The sequence below is a fragment of the Chiloscyllium plagiosum genome, unplaced genomic scaffold, assembly GCF_037043375.1.
Source record: "Chiloscyllium plagiosum isolate Xiang-an unplaced genomic scaffold, Cpla_swu_hap1 HiC_scaffold_3, whole genome shotgun sequence".
Lineage (NCBI taxonomy): Eukaryota > Metazoa > Chordata > Chondrichthyes > Orectolobiformes > Hemiscylliidae > Chiloscyllium > Chiloscyllium plagiosum.
The window spans coordinates 86013158-86026589 of record NW_028270141.1 but is presented as its reverse complement, the minus strand read 5'-3'; the positions used below and the strand labels follow the sequence as shown (position 1 = coordinate 86026589).

The 13432-nt window shown below is 41.9% G+C and overlaps 1 protein-coding gene across 3 annotated transcripts in view; it reads left to right on the top strand.

Annotated features, from left to right (window-relative positions):
• Nucleotides 1-521: 521 nt before the first annotated feature.
• The window catches only part of LOC122546148 (amine sulfotransferase-like), a 46834-nt gene continuing 33923 nt past the window's right edge, over nt 522-13432 (top strand). For 2 of the 3 annotated variants that reach the window (XM_043684974.2, XM_043684964.2), the window contains exon 1: nt 522-674. The gene's annotated coding sequence lies outside the window, so the exon portion shown is untranslated. Of the gene's footprint in view, nt 675-5949; nt 6021-13432 lie in introns of those variants that run through there. The other variant, XM_043684969.2, reaches the window with a different exon arrangement.

Here is a 13432-nt window from a genome sequence, read left to right as displayed (position 1 = left end):
ATTTTTTTTTCATCATCCAGAGTCAGATAGACTCTGGAATAACTGCACAGAGGCTGGGAGTATCCCCTTATAATGTTTATTCACACATGGAGAGTCCTTAACACTGACCCAGCTCCCTAAAACATTATCTTGACTGTTGAGGCGGTCCCAGCTGCGCCTGGAATCCAATAACGTTATTAAATCAGACGATTTTCTCCAATCTACCAAGACATAAACATAAAACAAATGCGTGGAGGTCTAACACAAATACACACAGGGAGAGGCACTCGATGGGTCTGGCGGCATTTGTGAAGAGGTCTTGGATCCACGGACTTGGAATGTTCTGAACTCGAAATGTTAACTCTGTTTTTCTCTGCACAAATCCCGCCAAACCTGCTGAGTTCCTCCAACACTTTCTGGTTTTGTTTTCACCAAAGCATGTTGTTCAACAGGTTTATAATCTCTTCTGTTGTAAATGAACCGCGATGTTCTTTTTCGATGGAGACTTTTTCTGAAATCGCATCTCCAGGTCAAAACTCTTTTTAGAAAGTCAGTTTATTTCTCCTTGGCGGCTGCTGATTGGTGGTGAGGTATATCGCTTATTTGAATATGTAATTGCTCACTATTTAAAATTGACAGTTCCCCAGTGCCCATTCTCGAAACAACGTTTCGTTTTTCCTCTCTCTTTCTTCACGGTAAGTAAGTTTAACTTTTGGCATGGTATGCAGTAATAATTTATCGAACTTATTTGTACAGTGTATTGGACGAAGTTGCTTGCTCTTGATTCGTTCGGCTGATTTGCTGAAGTAAAAAGGTTAAACACAATGACTGCAGATGCTGGAAACCAGATTCTGGATTAGTGGTGCTGGAAGAGCACAGCAGTTCAGGCAGCATCCGAGGAGAAGGGTCGATAGAGCATATTCTTTAAACCAAGTAAACTTTCATAGCATTAGAAACATACCCACAAAAGTTGAATGTTCAGTTTTAATTTTAAAGATATTAAATTTCTGGTATATTCGTTCTTTGAATAGCACAAATTCCAGATTTGTGTTTAAAAATTCCAGGTTAGGAAAGGAGTTTTTCTCAGAGTACCAGTTAGAAATATGGGCTAGTACAAGGTCTTGGCCCTCCCGAGGACACTATGAAAATTACATCCAAGTAAAAGCCAGGAATTAAGCTTTAATAGCTGAGCTGGGAACTGTTATCTTGAGGAAATCATTTGTCGGTCATATTCTGGTAAATTCACCTACAAAAGAATAAAGCAGCCTGGTTATCATTTTGGAAGGACAGCCCCTCAGAGGGATTCTTGCTGCAGTTGTAGGATGGCAGTTCTTGTGTGTGTGTGTTTTTTTTGAGTTGGGGCATGTTGGCAGATTGGTCATACAGCTGTACAGCATAGAAACAGGCCCTTCAAACCAATTCATCACGCCAACCAGATATCCTAAATTAATCTAATCACATTTGACCCATATCCCTATAAACCATTTCTATTTATATACCCATCCAGATGCCTTTTAAGTGTTGTAATTGTGCCAGCCTCCATCACCTCCTCTGGCAGCTCATTCCACACATGCACCACCCTTGGGTCCCTTTTAAATCTTTTCACTCTCACCTGAAACCTATGCCCTCTCACCCTGGATTCCCACACCCTGGGGATAAGACCTTGGATATCACCCTATCTGTGCCCCTCATGATTTCATAAACCTCTAAAGTCACCCCTCAGCCTCTGACGCTCCAGAGAAAACAGCCCCAGCCTATTCAGCCTCTTTCTATAGCTCAAATCCTCCAACCTGGCAACATTCTTGTAAATCTTTTCTGAACCTTTTCAAGTTTCACAACATCCTTCCTTTAGCAGGGAGACCAGAACTGCATAGAGTATTCCAAAAAGACCAACAGTGTTAACATGGCCTCCCAACTCCTATAGTCAATGCACTGATCAATAAAGGCAAGCATACTAAACACTGCCTTCACTATCCTGTCTACCTGGGATCAGGGAAATATAAATCTTCATCCAAAGGTTTCTTTGTTTAGCAATGCTCCCCAGGTCCTTCCCATTAAGTGTAGAAGTCCTGCCCTGATTTGTCTTTTCAAAATGCAGCACCTAATGTTTCTTTAAATTAAACTCCATCTGCTATTCCTTGGCCCATCTGATCAAGGTCCCTTTGTATGCTGTCCACACCACCTCCAATTTTGGTGTCATCTGCAAACTTACTAACTATACCTCCTATGACCACATCCAAATAATTCTTATAAATAAAGAGTACACCCAGCACCAATCCTTGTGGCACTGCACTGGTCACAGGCCTCCAGTCTGAAAAGCAACCCTCCACCAAAACCCTCTGTCTTCTATTTTTGAGCCAGTTCTGTATCCAAATGGCTAGTTCACCCTGTATTTCATGTGATCTAGACTTGCTAACTAGTCTAACATGAGGAACTGTGTTGAATGCCTTACCAAAGTCCATATAGATCAAGTCCAACAATTTTCCCTCATTAATCCTCTTCATTACTACTTCAAAAAAGCTCAATCAATGTAGTGAGGCATGATATCCCACACATAAAGCCATGGTGTAATATTCTTTGCCTTTCCAAATACATGTAATTCCTGTCCCTCAGGAATCCCTCCAACAACTTGCCCACCACTGATATCCGGCTCACTGGTGTATAGCTCCCTGGCTTTTCCTTACCACCTTTCTTAAATAATGGCACCACATTAGCCAACCTCCAGTCTTCCAGCACCTCACATTTGACTATCGATGATCTTAGTATCTCAGCAAGGGGCTCAGCAATCACTTCCTGAGCTTCCCACAGAGTTCTAGGGTATACCTTAAATAGATCCTGGGGATTTATGCATCTTTATGCATTTTTAAGACTTCCAACATCTCCTCTGTAATATGGATGGTTTTCAAGATGTCATTGTTTATTTTCCTACTTCCTCTATCTTCCCTATCCTTCTCCACAGTGATCACTGATGCAAAGTACTTATTTAGTATCTTCCCCATCTCCGGCTGTTCCACACATAGGCAGCCTTGCTGTTCCTTAAGGGCCCTATTCTCTCCCTTGTTACTCGTCTGGCCTCTGTTTATAGAAGGTCTTTGGATTCTCCTTAACCCAATTTGCCAAAGCTATCTCATCCCTTTTTTTCTGCCCTCCAGATTTCCCTCTTAAGTATACCCCTACTGCCTTGTATAGTCTTCTAGGGATTCACTCCATCCATGACATATACTATTTTTTTGACCAACTTCAACTTCAATTTCGTCAGTCATCCAACATTTCCTGCACTGCAAAGGTTTGGAAGGGTTAATGCTGAGGAGTACATTAAGTACTGTCCAATGTGAAGGGAGGTGGAGTAGCTCTGGATCTTGTAAATGAAGGCTGAACATTGAAGTCCCTCTCGTAGTTATGTAAGAATATCAATCATACTAATGTAACTTGTGCCAAGTCTTTCAAAATAAACCAGTTCAGAAACATCATGACTCACCTCTGTGGCAAGTGGACTTGAACCTAGATGTTTTGAACCAGAGGTAGTGATGCTGATGTGGTTATTATGCAAGAAACGATCCTATAGAGGAAAGCAACCTGGTAATCCACCCCACTGGATGAATCTGGTCCTGTCAGGAATAATGATAGTGGCAGTAAATCTGTCAGCGATCCTAAACAATGAGCTATAGTTGAGGACATGTCCAGTGTGTTGTGGGCTAATTACTTTGAAGCACCCATTTAGTCTCAGGGCAAAAAGGGGCATAAGATAGCTTTGGCAAATAGGGTTAAGGAGAGTCTAAAGGGTTTTAATAAATACATGAAGGACAAAAGGGTAACTAGGGAGAGAATCAAAGATCAAAGATCAGCAAGGCAACCTATGTGTGGAGCCACAGGAGATGGGGAGATACTAAACGAGTACTTTGCATCAGTCTTTACTGTGGTGAAGGACATGGAAGATATAGAAGAAATAAATGGTGACATCTGGAAACATCTCCACATTAGAGGAAGTGCTGGATGTCTTGAAATGCATAAAAGTGGATAAATCCCCAGGACCTGACCAAGTGTACCCTAGAATTCTGTGGGAAGCAAGGGAAGTGATTGCTGGGCCCGTTGCTGAGATATTTGTATCATCGATAGTCACAGGTGAGGTGCCAGAAGACAGGAGGTTGGCTAATGTGGTGCCACTGTTTAAGAAAGGTGTTTTTTTTAAAAACAAAAGCCAGGGAACAATAGACTGGTGAGCCTGACATCAGTTGTGGGCAAGATGTTGGAGGGAATCCTGAGGGACAGGATTGGGAGACTGGTTAGATCTCCTAAAATACAGGGAGAAGTAGCTGTTTGGAAACATAACTGGCTCATCGGGTGGAGGCTTGCTTTTCAGACTGGAAGTCTGTGACCCGTGGAGTGCCACAAGGTTCGATACTGAGTCCACTGCTTTTAGTAATTTTATATAAATGATTTGGATGTGAACATAGGAGGTTAGTTAGTACGTTTGCAGATGACACCAAAATTGGAGATGTAGTGAACAGTGAAGAAGGTTACCTCAGTAAAATGGGATCTTGATCAGATGGGCCAATGGCTGAGGAATGGCAGATGGAGTTTAATTTAGATAAATGTGAGGTGCTGCATTTTGGGAAAGCAAATCTTAGCAGGACTTATACACTCAATGGTAAGGTTCTAGGGAGTGTGGCTGAACAAAGACCTTGGAGTGCAGGTTCATAGCTCCTTGAAAGTGGAGTTGCAGGTAGATAGGATAGTGAAGAAGGCATTTGGTGTGCTTTCCTTTATTGAATATAGAAGTTGGGAGGTCATGTTGCAGCTGTACAGGACATTGGTTAGGCTACTTTTGGAATATTGTATGCAGTTCTGGTCTCCTTCCTATCGGAAGTATGTTGTGACGTTAGAAAGGATTCAGAAAAGATTTACTGGGATGTTGCCTGGGTTGGAGGATTTGAGCTATAGGGAGAGGCTGAATGGGCTGGGACTGTTTTCCCTGGAGCATCAGAGGCTGAGGGGTGACCTCAGGTTTATAAAATCATGAGGGGCATGGATTGGCTAAATAGACAAGGTCTGTTCCCAGGAGTGAGGGAGTCCAGAGCTAGAGGGCATAGGTTCAGAGTGAGAGGGAAAAGATGAGGGGCCACCTTTCCTGCAAAGGGTGGTGCGTATATGGAATGAGCTGCCAGAGGAAGTGTTGGAGGCTGATACAGTTGCAGCATTTAAAAGGCGTCTGGATGGGTATCTGAATAGGTAGGGTTTAGAGGGAAATGGGCCAAGTGCTGGTAAATGGGACTAGATTAGGTTAGGATATCTGGTCAGCATGGATGAGTTGGATTGAACGGTTTGTTTCCGTGTTGTACTTCTCTAAGCGTCTATAGTCTGACAATGGCTCTTTGGTGATAGTAGCTGTGGACATGCGCAAACCAAGTATAGAAAGTTCAGAGTATGGACTGAATGAAGATTGTGGAGAAATGCACAACTGACAGTATGACATTGTTCATTTTCTTTTATTTAATTCCTCTGTGTGACATAGATGTCACTGGCTGGATAGTGTCAGTGGTGGAGGAGTGGATCCTTGCAGATAGTGTCAATCAAGTGAGTTGCTTATCTTCCTGGATGTTGAGTGTTGCTGGACCTTCATCCAGGCAAGTAGGAAGTTTCTGTCACACTAATGACTTGTGCCTTGTGGGCATTTAGGAGGCGAGATACTTGCAGCAGTATTACTAGCCTCTGATCTGCCCTCTGTAGCTACCGTTTATTGGGATAATACAATGGCTTTAAGAGGTGCATTTTGTCTTTTTTTTGGGTGAAGAATGGTTTTGAGCAGACTGCTTGACATCTCTCTCAGCCAATAAAATAGCCAGCTTGTGACACCTTGGGATCTTTTTCAAAAGATGCAAGAATAGAAGCAGTCTGAATGGGTGGGGTCAAGCTCTCTCTCAACCTGAATATTTAGTTTCAGCTTTCTGCAGTTGCAGGAGACTTGAAGCTGGATGAGGAAGCTCCTATCCTCTCTGTTAGAGCTAAAAGCTGGGGTTCTCTTCCTCCTGCTAGAATTGCATGTGAGACTATCTATTTTACTGGATTTTCCAATGGTGTTAGTGATGATACTATATTGAAGTTATTTTTAGTAGTAGTTTAAATATATCTGTTACTTAGCTGTGGGTTACGCATGCTTTATTTAATTAAAATCAATTGCATTTCGGAATGAGTCAATAACTATAGATCCATTGTATATTAGACATTTAAGTCCAATTTCAATTCTATTCATAATATGGCCTTAAGCTTGTCTCATTATGTTGGAATGTGACTTTTCAAACAAGTATACTTTCATTCTTTCAGAGGTAAAGTACTTCCATTGAGTCATAATGGGACCTGCTCTCCCGGGTACTTTTGTGAAGTTCTGTTTTTGCTTTGTTGGAGAGAATGTTGCAAGACTCAACCTGTTCTGTGATATTCAAATAGTGAAAATATGAGAAAGCCCAATATCCTCATTTGATTTAATGTACTTGGAAGTGAATTGTACATATTTCTAAGGGCTGAACAACATGAGTAAATCTGTCAATTGAAAGTATTTATAGTAATAAGCAGCAAAATAGAATTTTACTTGCCAACTCAGGTGAACTTCTTGAACTATAGAAGGTAAAACATTTTGTCTCAAGTTTTGCACTGTCAATCCCCAGAGAAAGACTTATTTTCAATAATATTTTAGAATAGGAAATATGTTGTGAAACTTGTAAAGGTTCCGCAAAGATTTACAAGGCTGTTGCCATGCTTGGAGGGTTTGAGCTAGAAAAGAGGCTGAGTAGGTTGGGGCTGTTTCCTGGAGTGTCAGAGGCTGAGAAGTTACATTTATAGAGGTTTATAAAATCATGAGGGGCATGGATAGGATAAATAACCAAGGTCGTTTTTGCAGGGTAGTTGAGCCCAAAACTGGAGGGCATAAGTTTAAGATGAAAGGGAAACTATTTAAAACAGACCTGACAGACAACTTTTAATGCAGAGGGTGGTGCGTGTATGGCATAAGCTGTCCGAGGGAGTGGTGGAAGGGTTTAGATTATTTACAGTGTGGAAACAGGCCCTTCGGCCCAACAAGTCCACATCGACCCTCCGAAGAGCAACCCACCCAGACCCATTCCCCTACATTGACCCCTTCACCTAACGCTACAGGCAATTTAGCATGGCCAATTTACCTAACCTGCACACTTTTGGACTGGGAGGAAACCAGAGCACCCAGAGGAAACCCACGCAGACACTGGGAGAATGTGCAGCAAACTCCACACAGTTGCCTGAGGCGGGAATTGAACCTGGGTCTCTGGTGCTGAGGCAGCAGTGGTAACCACTGTCACCGCGCCACCTGTGGGATATGGGCCAAATGCTAGCAAGTGGGACCAGATCAGTTTAAGATATCTGGTCAGCCCAGACTAGTTGAACTGAAAGGTCTGTTTTTTGAGCTGTAAGACTGGCTCTATTCCAATAGAGTCCCAGTCAAGCCAAATATTTTTTTATTTTGTCTGTAGTGTAAAAGGTGTTTTGCTTAAAGTCAGTGTTTGACCAGTCTAATTGTATCAGGAACAGCATGCCTTACCCATCTTTCTAATAAGAAAATGTAGTGTCTTTGCAATCTTAATATATTTTGAGGGGGTTTGGTCTGATCCATAATATTTATGACATGAATCCATTTGAGTTTCTGGTCATTGGTAACCCCCAGGATTTTGAGCTGGGAATTAAGTGATGTTAACACCATTGAATGTCAAGGGGCAGTCATTAGTGAAATAACTCGAGACCAGTATCCTGTCACCATGTCACCCTTTATTTACATGTGGAGAGTCTTTGATACTGACCAAGATCCCTCAGAGCTAGATCTGACTGAACCAGATGTCCAACACTCCTTTCTTATCTGCCAGCCAGGGCTCCTCAGTCTGGTTCAATCAGGGAATTCTGTGGTGCACTTAGCTGACCTTGTTACAGTTACTACAGTTAGATTGTCTCTGATTGGTAATAGTCATAGCTTGGTGTGAACATTACTTGCCATTTGTCAGCCCAAGCCTGCATATTGTCCAGATTTTGTTGCATTTAAGTGTAGACTGCTTCAGGATCTGAAGTCATGAATGGTGCTGAATGTTTGTACAATCATTGCACATCCTCATTTCCAACCTTTTTGTGATGTAGGGAAGATCATTAATCAAGCAGCTGAAGATGGTTGGGCCTAGGACATCTTAAGACGTTAGGTCTTAGGGTGTCATAGCTCAAATGTATGCAAGAGGCCAGATGGAGGGAGAATACTGGAATTGGGTGAAAGGGTTGAATATGATTCCTTCTCACAAATACCCCTAAATATTCTTTCCATGTAAGTGAGTTGCAGCACTTGCTCTTTAATTCATTAAGAACCAAAATACCTTCCAAGTGAAATAACAATTGGTATATTCTTAATTCAATGTATTATAATCGTCACTCGTTGATGCAATCTCCTGGAGAACAGAGCTTCTAGGAGAAAAATATCATTCTCCAATCCCTCCTTCTGCCCCCATGCAGTCTTCCAGTAAATCTCAATATGACTTTCAAAAACAGAGGCCTCACCTTTTTTGATTTGATACTTTACAGTCTGCATTTGACCCTTGCTCCAGCAGCAATTAGTGCTGAGCAATACAACCCTTTCCATTGCACAATTTCAGGCCATAATTCCATACAATTTTGTTTCATTTTCTCAATGTCAGGGATTTTGTCCTTTGTTTGCATTTTCTGGCCTTTAGCCAGCAATTGCTTGTGCTGCCATTCACACCTGTCTGTTGTAGTTTTACTCTTCTCTATTACCACTCCTTTTGACTCTGCCAAATAATTCTCTTTCCTCATTTAATCTCTGATGTCTCCACTCTTAGTGCAAAGTCTTGTTTGTTTGTTTTTTTTCCCCACCAACTCCAGTTCACCTACTTGACTGTGTTACATTTTCAACTTCTCCCATTCCTGATGAAAGGTCATTGACCTAAAATGGTAACTCTGATTACTCAGCAAATACTGATTATTCTTATCTTGTTCTCAATCAAGATTATTAACTGTGTGCTGAGTGATGTGAATGTTCTGTAACACATCGTAAAAACCAAAGGTAACCCCAACGAATCTGGGCAAGATACCAGGATAAGCAATACTGGGTTGCCAAACTAGTAGCACGTTTAATAAACTACTGTTGCCTTGTTGACTGTTTTGATGGATGCTATTTTTGTTTAGTTTGCCTGAAAAAGTTAATTAAGTTTAATCTCTACACTGTTCAGAATATACTGACCATTGGTGAAATTTGCTAAATGTATAATCTTTCTTATTCTGTTAAAATATAAAAGCTGAAGTGGAATATTTCACCAGGACTATGACTTGTGAAACAATGTGACTATAATCTATATTTGTTCTCTTCTTCCCCAGATGAAGATTCTGGAGGGGGTTTCTAACTGCTTTCATTGAAAAAATATGGTTTGCTCTGAACAGACTTTAAAGTTAACCTTTGAAATCTCTATTGCTGTTTTAAACATAATCCCTCAATCTAAATGTTAAAAGATTTAATCTGAGTATACATTGTAAAAGTTTACAACTTAACCATAACAACAATATAGATTTTTAGAACATTACTAGATCAAGTTCCTTACATCAATCATCATTCTTGGAAAATTGTTCCCAGCAATTTCCTAACTTGAATTAATTACTAAAAAAACTTAATTTCCACCTTGTTCATGGGATGTGGGCAACACTAGTTGGACTAGATGCACTTATTTTCCATCCCTAGTTGCCTTGGTGAAAATGAGGAGGTGCCTTCTCGAACTGCTGAACTGTTTGGTGCAACACAGTGCTGCTGAGAAGGAAGTTCTGGAATTGGGAGCAAGCAAAAGTGACAGAATGTTATATTTCCAAGTCTTGATAACATGACTTGGAGAACTTGTGTTGGTACTCCAAATATACAGTGCCTTGTCCTTCGAGGTAGTAGAGCTTATTGATTTGGAAAGAACTCTCTAGCCTTGTAGATACCTGCAGCAAGCCAACTAGATGGTATACACTGCTGACATTAAATTGAGGCTGGATCGGGTGGTCAATCGAGTTTGCTGCACTCCTGGATTATGCTGAGCTTTCTTGAGTTGCTGGCATATACTCCAAGCAGGGAACGTATCCCATCACACTCTAACTTGAAGTTGGTGGGCAGATATTGGGAGATGGTTGGGGAATTACTCATCAGATTCCTATACTGTGACCTGCTTTTATATTCACAATGGGCAAAATCTTTCAGGGGCCTGAAAGATGTAGGTTATGGCAAGAAATGTGGCAGAATCCCACAAGAATTGAAGTGTACCCTATCCTTACATTGGGAGCACCTTCCTACATCCTTTTTAAGCAGGTTCCACGTGTTGAGGTGCGATTCTTGCTTGGGAGGGGCAGGTTGCTTGCTAATAGGGATTATTGCTGGTTAAGAACCTTGTTTACTGCTCCTCTTGCCTCATGGATATGCTGCCTTCTGTACTATCGCCATCACCCAGAAACTGGATTGTGGGAAATCATGTCTTAGAAATCAATGGGTATTTGGTGACTGCACTCAGCATTAACAGTGAAGAACCCTTGTGGCTAAATATCTTGGACCAGCACCCATTGTCACCAACCACACACACCTTGCCCATATGATATTTGGCAGTCCCTTAGTGTCCTTATGGCACCTCACTGAACCATTTAGCAGATATACAGAGCTGCATTGCAGGGCGCTTCAGCAAACAAATGTTCAAAAGCTGTTGTGAGAACACTATCTGTACAGGCTGGCACTCTGTTCATGGATTGGAATAGATTGCCCTCAATCACTTAGCACTTGCCTGCATGCTCACAGTATCCTTACAAATTGGTAAGCATAAGGCTCTGTACTTCTAGATTTGATGTGGTCTTTTTGTGCAGACACACAGATCTTTGTCCATAAGGATCTGTCAAGTGCTGCGAGAACATCTTGTATGAAACAGTGAAATGTCAATCCAACACATAGCATGAGCTAGCTGCCTAGTCAGCAGACACACTGCATGTTCATGCATCCAAATCACCATATTGGGTGGTGGCTAGTCCTTAGTCCAGTCAGTGGACTGGGGGTTGGGAATTCTCAGTCAGGGGTGACAGTACCTCAATCACAGGCACACAGTCCAGGGGCTTGTCCATTGTCAGCCATCAACTTTGGCCAGTCACTGTCAGGGGATATGACCAGCTATAGACCAGGAAATAGATAATGGCCAGCCATATAGGATCTTCTCAAGCAGGAGCTGCAAGGACAGCCGTCCAGTTAACCTTTCCTGGTGCATCTGTCGTAGTCAGAGGCCTGGGCTGAACACAATGCTAGGGCTGAAAACAGGGCTGGAGACTTGTGCATCAATTGTTCAGGATGACCCAAGTGCTGGTTGGGGTGAGGGCTGGTTGCTACAGGGTTAAAGGAGATGTCACTGCCAAACAAGATTGGGGAAGTCCAAACTAGAGGGTGGTAAGTGGAGGCATGTTAAGGACGGGACAAATATATTGAGAGAAATTGCATTAGGGCACGTGGTAGGCCCCAGGGTAGGGGGAGGGGAGGTGGAGGAGGGGTAGGTGACTACTACAATGGTCCTGTAAGGCAAGTGTAAAGGACTACATGTACATCACATAGGTATAATGTTGGGGTTCAGGAGACAGTGATTTGAGAGTTTGCAATTGCAGTTAACTAACATAGGAAGTTGATTTGTAAGTAATGTTCTTCTAGTTCAATGAATTTGTTAAAAAGCAGCCCTTTTTTGAAATGGTACCTTAGACTTTTTTTAAACAGTACACAACTGTGACAACTGGGGATAATTCACTAATCCCAGAGGCCAATCAGGCTGGTGGTGTGGAATATATTGATTTGGATAAAGTGGTGGGGACAGCATCCTGATGTCCAACCTAGGTATTAGGGAACTCTTCCCTGGGTCATCCTCCTCTTCTGCTCCATTTACTACATATCAGATGAGAATATCTGGCTGCTAAGAACTCCTCCTTACCCCTGAGCACTTGTTGTTAAATCGTGTTTCCAGGCTGGATTACTTTGTGTCCAATCAATTGTCTGAATCCTTTTAGCCAATAGTCAGGGGACAAACACACATGTTGATCAATGTCCCCTTGCCCACCTCCATTTTGAAGGTTAGTTTTCATTCTTTCTAAGAACAAAACCTTCTTCTTCTTGAAAACACTTGCTGTTACCAGGGTACATTTGGCACCAGATAAATTGTTGACACTAGTTCAATAAGCATGATGACCTCTATTCTTCATAAATCTTCCATTTGTTTTCATATGCTAGAATTCTGGAAAGCCAATTATTGCTGTCGTTGTTGTTAAATGAAATCTCATCCTATGGCGGTAAATGCTAGTAAAGTTTTGTTTTTAAGAGACTCTGTCAACAGTAGGGAGGACAGTTGGAGGCAGAGTTCAATGTGGTGGGGAGATGGGTAATGAGGTAAAATGGGGCAAGGAGGTTCTGGGGTCTACCTGATGACAAGGCAGAGCTTAGTGCTGATGGTGTCTGCACTGAGCTACATTCCCTGCCACTGTTTGGTGTCATCCAGATGCCATATGGCATCTGGAAAATGGCTGTGAGAGTATCCTGGGTGGGTGAAGTCAATGTCACTTGGGGCAAAAGCTCAAGATGCTTGATGCCAGGACCATATATGGGGAAAATACATAGAGCAGGTAATTGCAAACTGCAGCTACATTCCATTTTCAATTCATCTTTCATCCATTTGTAATGCATGCAGAGTAAACATGTTTAGAGTTTAAATGCTGGTCAAGGAGACTTTTTTCCATACTATTAATTCTTAAAATTGAATATTGAGTAGTCAATGTTGAATAAGTTAGCTGCATATAGAGGGCTGCGCTAGCCAAAAATGACCCATAATTTTTGACAATTCCAATGGTTCTGTGGGAGTCTGAAATGATTGACTTATCATCTGCCATGTATATAACAGTGAACTATTAAATACAATAAAAAATTGAGCACGAGTTTTGGATCAAAAAGGGTCCAGAGTACAGCAGACACTGCCTTATGTTGTAATTTAGCGGTCACTCAGTCAGTGGTGCTGAGGCTGAAACTGATTTGATTAAATGATGGAGACATGACCCTCATTATGCTGCAGCATATCGATTTTGATTTTAAAGTGTGCAACTCTCATCTGCAGGATTTACCACCATTGACCAATCACAGCTAAGAATCTATTTTGCTCCATGTTTCCAACATTGATTATTTCCATCAGGCCCCAGTGCCTTGCCACTGCAGGAATATTGGTCACAGCAGGCTGACCTTCTGAGAAGGTAAAGGCTGATACGGGGGACAGGAAGCCCCCAGTCTCCTAGGAATGAATGAGGTGCAATATCAATGCAGACTCTGTCTAATGCAGCTATACCAGATCAGTACCTGAGACCTGCAGGAGTGGAAATCCATGCTTTTTCAGTGCTGTGATCGTTGCAG